This window comes from Choloepus didactylus, chromosome 26 (assembly GCF_015220235.1).
Source record: "Choloepus didactylus isolate mChoDid1 chromosome 26, mChoDid1.pri, whole genome shotgun sequence".
Lineage (NCBI taxonomy): Eukaryota > Metazoa > Chordata > Mammalia > Pilosa > Megalonychidae > Choloepus > Choloepus didactylus.
This window is the reverse complement of record NC_051332.1, coordinates 7,496,869-7,504,515: the sequence shown is the minus strand read 5'-3', so window position 1 is coordinate 7,504,515 and position 7,647 is coordinate 7,496,869. Positions and strand designations below refer to the sequence as shown.

The following is a 7,647-nucleotide window of genomic DNA, read 5'->3' as shown; positions in this document are numbered from 1 at the left end:
GAGTGAGGGGAGGATAATCTCATAAAATTAAAATAAAACTACCACCCTCCTCAAAAATAAAATAAAGAAAAACACCCACACTCCTAGCCTAATCCTGACTACCCTCATTCAGAGTGTGTTATACTTTAACCATGATGAGGAAAATGAATAAATTCAGGAGAGTGGCCACTGCTATTAAACGTTTCACAAAAATCCAGATAATAATTCTAATATTATTTTAGCTTCTTTGTACATATAAAACATGCCAAAAGATGCCCTCACTATGGAAGATGCCACCAGTTTTAGGTTGACTTATGCAAATCACACAAGGCTCAATAGCATTAAGGGAAAAACTATATTCCACACATTCTTCTTTGTCTCTGTTTCTTTACTCTCAAACTCTCTGACATCCTGACTGCTATAGATGATGCTTCTAGAAATTGACGACTGAGAATAGTCCTCACTTTCTTGAGATTGCCAAGATTGTGTTATTTTATCATCATTTTCATCAATGCATGATTCTTTGTAGGCATTCACTTTTTTTTCCCAGTCAGGAATATCAGAGTCCTCTTCTTATGTTGGGTTTTCTAGTTTGGTTTTCTCAGGAATTTTCTCTTTATCTTTCCTCTTATCTTTAGAAAGCTAATTCTCATGAAGGGCCTACCATCTATTGAAATGTGGTAGAAGGGGAGGATACATTTAATTGCCTAAAGTACACTTTCAGTTGTCATCTAAATAAATATTAGGATCATCTTCAAATGAATCTGAATCACTCTCTTGATATACCATATCTCAATATACCTCAACATCTTCCTCTGATAGTTCTTGTCTTTCTTCACTAAGGCTATAACCCACATCCAGTGATTACTTTAAATTCCATCCTGAATTGATCTGAATCTGAATCCTGATCCAACCATCACCAGTATATTCACCCATATCAGCATCAAGATCTGGATTTGATGAAGTGTCTGTTGATTCACTGTTCCTGCTTCTTCCACAACTTTTCTCCATTATTACACATAGAGCAAGGTTTTCATTTAATGAAAGGGAGAGGCGGGGCAAGATGGCGGACTGGTGAGCTGTATGTTTTAGTTACTCCTCCAGGAAAGTAGGTAGAAAGCCAGGAACTGTGGGGAATGGACACACAGAGCAATCTGACTTTGGACATACTTCATACAACACTCATGAAAATGTCAAATTGCTGAGATCAGCAAAATCTGTAAGTTTTTGCAGCCAGGGGACCCGCACCCCTCCCTGTCAGGCTCAGTCCCGTGGGAGGAGGGGCTGTCAGCTCCGGGAAGGAGAAGGGAGAACTGCAGTGGCAGCCCTTATCAGAAACTCATTCTACTGATCCAAACTCCAACCATAGATAGACTGAGACCAGACACCAGAGAATCTGAGAGCAGCCAGCCCAGCAGAGTGGAGACAGGCATAGAAAAAAAAACAACACGAAAAACTCCAAAATAAAAGTGGAGGATTTTTGGAGTTCTGGTGAACATAGAAAGGGGAAGGGCGGAGCTCAGGCCCTGAGGTGCATATGCAAAACCCAAAGAAAAGCTGATCTCTCTGCCCTGTGGACCTTTCCTTAATGGCCCTGGTTGCTTTGTCTCTTAGCATTTCAATAACCCATTAGATCTCTGAGGAGGGCCCTTTTTTTTTTTAATCCTTTTTTATTTTTCTAAAACAATTACTCTAAGAAGCCCAATACAGAAAGCTTCAAAGACTTGCAATTTGGGCACATCAAACCAAGAGCAGAACTAAGAGAGCTCTGAGACAAAAGGCAATAATCCAGTGGCTGAGAAAATTCACTAAACACCACAACTCCCAAGAAAAGGGGGGTGTCCACTCACAGCCATCATCCTGGTGGACAGGCAACACTCCTGCCCATAGCCAGCCCCATAGCCCAGAGCTGCCCCAGACAACCCAGTGTGACGGAAGTGCTTCAAATAACAGGCACACACCACAAAACTGGGCGTGGACATTACCCTTCCCTGCAACCTCAGCTGATTGTCCCAGAGTTGGGAAGGTGGAGTAGTGTGAATTAACAAAGCCCCATTCAGCCATCATTTCAGCAGACTAGGAGCCTCCCTACACAGCCCAGCAGCCCAAAACTGCCCTGGGGGAACGGCACTCACCTGTGAACATAGCACAGTCATCTGTCAACAGAGGACCCAGGGTGCACAGCCTGGAAGAGGGGCCCACTTGCAAGTCTCAGGAGCCATACGCCAATACCAGGGACTTGCAGGTCAGTGGCAGAGACAAACTGTGGCAGGACTGAACTGAAGGATTAGACTATTGCAGCAGCTTTAAAACTCTAGGATCACCAGGGAGATTTGATTGTTAGGGCGACCCCCGTCCCTGACTGCCCAGAAACACACCCCATATACAGGGCAGGCAACACCAAATACACACGCAAGCTTGGTACACCAATTGGACCCCACATGACTCACTCCCCCACTCACCACAAAGGCTAAGCAGGGGAGAACTGGCTTGTGGAGAACAGGTGGCTCGTAGACGCCACCTACTGCTTTGTTAGAGAAAGTGTACTCCACGAAGCTGTAGATCTGATAAATTAGAGATAAGGACTTCAATAGGTCCACAAATCCTAAAAGAACCCTATCAACTTCAGCAAATGCCATGAGGCCAAAAACAACAGAAAATTATAAAGCATATGAAAAAACCAGATGATATGGATAACCCAAGCCCAAGCACCCAAATCAAAAGATCAGAAGAGACACAGCACCTACAGCAGCTACTCAAAGAACTAAAGATGAACAATGAGACCATAGTACAGGATACAAAGGAAATCAAGAAGACCCTAGAAGAGCATAAAGAAGAGATTGCAAGACTAAATAAAAAAATGAATGATCTTATGGAAATTAAAGAAAATGTTGACCAAATTAAAAAGATTCTGGACACTCATAGTACAAGACTAGAGGAAGTTGAACAACGAATCAGTGACCTGGAAGATGACAGAATAGAAAATGAAAGCATAAAAGAAAGAATGTGGAAAAAATTGAAAAAATCGAAATGGAACTCAGGGATATGATAGATAATATGAAACGTCCAAATATAAGACTCATTGGTGTCCCAGAAGGGGAAGAAAAGGGTAAAGGTCTAGGAAGAGTATTCAAAGAAATTGTTGGGGAAAACTTCCCAAATCTTCTAAACAACAAAAATACACAAATCATAAATGCTCAGCGAACTCCAAATAGAATAAATCCAAATAAACCCACTCCGAGACATATACTGATCACACTGTCAAACACAGAAGAGAAGGAGCAAGTTCTGAAAGCAGCAAGAGAAAAGCAATTCACCACATACAAAGGAAACAGCATAAGACTAAGTAGTGACTACTCAGCAGCCACCATGGAGGCAAGAAGGCAGTGGCACGATATATTTAAAATTCTGAGTGAGAAAAATTTCCAGCCAAGAATACTTTATCCAGCAAAGCTCTCCTTCAAATTTGAGGGAGAGCTTAAATTTTTCACAGACAAACAAATGCTGAGAGAATTTGCTAACAAGAGACGTGCCCTACTGGAGATACTAAAGGGAGCCCTACAGACAGAGAAACAAAGACAGGACAGAGAGACTTGGAGAAAGGTTCAGTACTAAAGAGATTCGGTATGGGTACAATAAAGGATATGAATAGAGAGAGGGAAAAATATGACAAACATAAACCAAAGGATAAGATGGCTGATTCACAAAATTCCTTCACGATTATAACATTGAATGTAAATGGATTAAACTCCCCAATTAAAAGATATAGATTTGCAGAATGGATCAAAAATATGAACCATCAATATGTTGCATACAAGAGACTCATCTTAGACACAGGGACACAAAGAAACTGAAAGTGAAAGGATGGAAAAAAATATTTCATGCAAGCTAAGCCAAAAGAAAGCAGGTGTAGCAATATTAATCTCAGATAAAATAGACTTCAAATGCAGGGATGTTTTGAGAGACAAAGAAGGCCACGACATACTAATAAAAGGGGCAATTCAGCAAGAAGAAATAACAATCGTAAATGTCTATGCACCCAATCAAGGTGCCACAAAATACATGAGAGAAACACTGGCAAAACTAAAGGAAGCAATTCATGTTTCCACAATAATTGTGGGAGACTTCAACACATCAGTCTCTGCTATAGATAGATCAACCAGACAGAAGACCAATAAATAAATTGAAAACCTAAACAATCTGATAAATGAATTAGATTTAACAGACATATACAGGACATTACATCCCAAATCACCAGGATACACATACTTTTCTAGTGCTCACACAACTTTCTCCAGAATTGATCATATGCTGGGACATAAAACAAGCCTCAATAAATTTAAAAAGATTGAAATTATTCAAAGCACATTCTCTGACCACAATGGAAAACAATTAGAAGTCAATAACCATCAGAGACTTAGAAAATTCACAAATACCTGGAGGTTAAACAACACACTCCTAAACAATCAGTGGGTTAAAGTAGAAATAGCAAGAGAAATTGCTAAATATATAGAGACGAATGAAAATGAGAACACAACATACAAAAACCTATGGGATGCAGCAAAAGCAGTGCTAAGGGGGAAATTTATAGCACTAAACGCATATATTAAAAAGGAAGAAAGAGCCAAAATCAAAGAACTAATGGATCAACTGAAGAAGCCAAAAAATGAACAGCAAACCAATCCTAAACCAAGTAGAAGAAAAGAAATAACAAGGATTAAAGCAGAAATAAATGACATAGAGAACAAAAAAACAACAGAGAGGATAAATATCACCAAAAGTTGGTTCTTTGAGAAGATCAACAAGATTGACAAGCCCCTAGATAGACTGCCAAAATCAAAATGAGAGAAGACCCATATAAACAAAATAATGAATGAAAAAGGTGACATAACTGCAGATCCTGAAGAAATTAAAAAAATTATAGGAGGATATTATGAACAACTGTATGGCAACAAACTGGATAATGTAGAAGAAATGGACAATTTCCTGGAAACATATGAACAACCTAGACTGACCAGAGAAGAAATAGAAGACCTCAACCAACCCATCACAAGCAAAGAGATCCAATCAATCATCAAAAATCTTCCCACAAATAAATGCCCAGGGCCAGATGGCTTCACAGGGGAATTCTACCAAACTTTCCAGAAAGAACTGGCACCAATCTTACTCAAACTCTTTCAAAACATTGAAGAAAATGGAACACTACCTAACTCATTTTATGAAGCTAATATCAATCTAATACCAAAACCAGGCAAAGATGCTACAAAAAAGGAAAACTACCGGCCAATCTCCCTAATGAATATAGACGCAAAAATCCTCAACAAAATAATTGCAAATCGAATCCAAAGACACATTAAAAATATCATACACCATGACCAAGTGGGGTTCATTCCAGGCATGCAAGGATGGTTCAACATAAGAAAATTAATCAATGTATTACAACACATTAACAAGTCAAAAGGGAAAAATCAATTGATCATCTCAATAGATGCTGAAAAAGCTTTCGAAAAAATCCAACATCCCTTTATGATGAAAACACTTCAAAAGGTAGGAATTGAAGGAAACTTCCTCAATATGATAAAGAGCATATATGAAAAACCCACAGCCAGCATAGTACTCAATGGTGAGAGACTGAAAGCCTTCCCTCTAAGATCAGGAACAAGACAAGGATGCACGCTGTCACCACTGTTATTCAACATTGTGCTGGAAGTGCTAGCTAGGGCAATCTGGCAAGACAAAGAAATAAAAGGCATCCAAATTGGAAAAGAAGAAGTAAAACTGTCATTGTTTGCAGATGATATGATCTTATATCTAGAAAACCCTGAGCAATCGACGATACAGCTACTAGAGCTAATACACAAATTTAGCAAAGTAGCGGGATACAAGATTAATGCACCTAAGTCAGTAATGTTTCTATATGCGAGAAATGAACAAACTGAAGAGACACTCAAGAAAAAGATACCATTTTCAATAGCAACTAAAAAAATCAAGTACCTAGGAATAAACTTAACGAAAGATATAAAAGACCTATACAAAGAAAACTACATAACTCTACTAAAAGAAATAGAAGGGGTCCTTAAAAGATGGAAAAATATTCCATGTTCATGGATAGGAAGGCTAAATGTCATTAAGATGTCAATTCTACCCAAACTCATCTACAGATTCAATGCAATCCCAATCAAAATTCCATCAACCTACTTTGCAGACTTGGAAAAGCTAGTTATCAAATTTATTGGGAAAGGGAAGATGCCTCGAATTGCTAAAGACACTCTAAAAAAGAAAAACGAAGTGGGAGGACTTACACTCCTTGACTTTGAAGCTTATTATAAAGCCACAGTTGTCAAAACAGCATGGTACTGGCACAAAGATAGACATATAGATCAATGGAATCGAATTGAGAATTCAGAGATAGACCCTCAGATCTATGGCCGACTGATCTTTGATAAGGCCCCCCAAAGTCACTGAACTGAGTCATAATGGTCTTTTCAACAAATGGGGCTGGGAGAGTTGGATATCCATATCCAAAAGAATGAAAGAGGACCCCTACCTCACCCCCTACACAAAAATTAACTCAAAATGGACCAAAGATCTCAATGTAAAAGAAAGTACCATAAAACTCCTAGAAGATAATGTAGGAAAACATCTTCAAGACCTTGTATTAGGCGGCCACTTCCTAGACTTTACACCCAAAGCACAAGCAACAAAAGAGAAAATAGATAAATGGGAACTCCTCAAGCTTAGAAGTTTCTGCACCTCAAAGGAATTTCTCAAAAAGGTAAAGAGGCAGCCAACTCAATGGGAAAAATTTTTTGGAAACCATGTATCTGACAAAAGACTGATATCTTGCATATACAAAGAAATCCTACAACTCAATGACAATAGTACAGACACCCCAATTATAAAATGGGCAAAAGATATGAAAAGACAGTTCTCTGAAGAGGAAATACAAATGGCCAAGAAACACATGAAAAAATGTTCAGCTTCACTAGCTATTAGAGAGATGCAAATTAAGACCACAATGAGATACCATCTAACACCGGTTAGAATGGCTGCCATTAAACAAACAGGAAAGTACAAACACTGGAGGGGATGTGGAGAAATTGGAACTCTTATTCATTGTTGGTGGGACTGTATATTGGTTCAGCCACTCTGGAAGTCAGTCTGGCAGTTCCTTAGAAAACTAGGTATAGAGTTACCATTCCATCCAGTGATTGCACTTCTCGGTATATACCTGGAAGATCGGAAAGCAGTGACACGAACAGATATCTGCACGCCAATGTTCATAGCAGAATTATTCACAATTGCCAAGAGATGCAAACAACCCAAATGTCCTTCAACAGATGAGTGGATAAATAAAATGTGGTATATACACACGATGGAATACTACGTGGCAGTAAGAAGGAACGATCTCGTGAAACATATGACTACATGGATGAATCTTGAAGACATAATGCTGAGCGAAATAAGCCAGGCACAAAAAGAGAAATAAATGAAAGGGAAATGGTATCACATTTGTAGCACACATGGGTCAAAAGGAAAACAGCTCACTAAATTTCTCTAATTTCCATTGTTAAATAAAGCAAAAATATTGACCAAGGTTAGAGTGCTCAGAAATTAACAGTAACACAATAGAATTTAATAATTTCTTTTTTGCTCATTGGCTAATTT

General features: G+C 38.7%; 1 pseudogene; it reads right to left on the bottom strand.

Moving 5' to 3' along the window:
* Positions 1-212: 212 nt before the first annotated feature.
* LOC119520716 lies at positions 213-990 on the bottom strand (annotated as a pseudogene).
* Between the last annotated feature and the right edge of the window lie 6,657 nt (positions 991-7,647).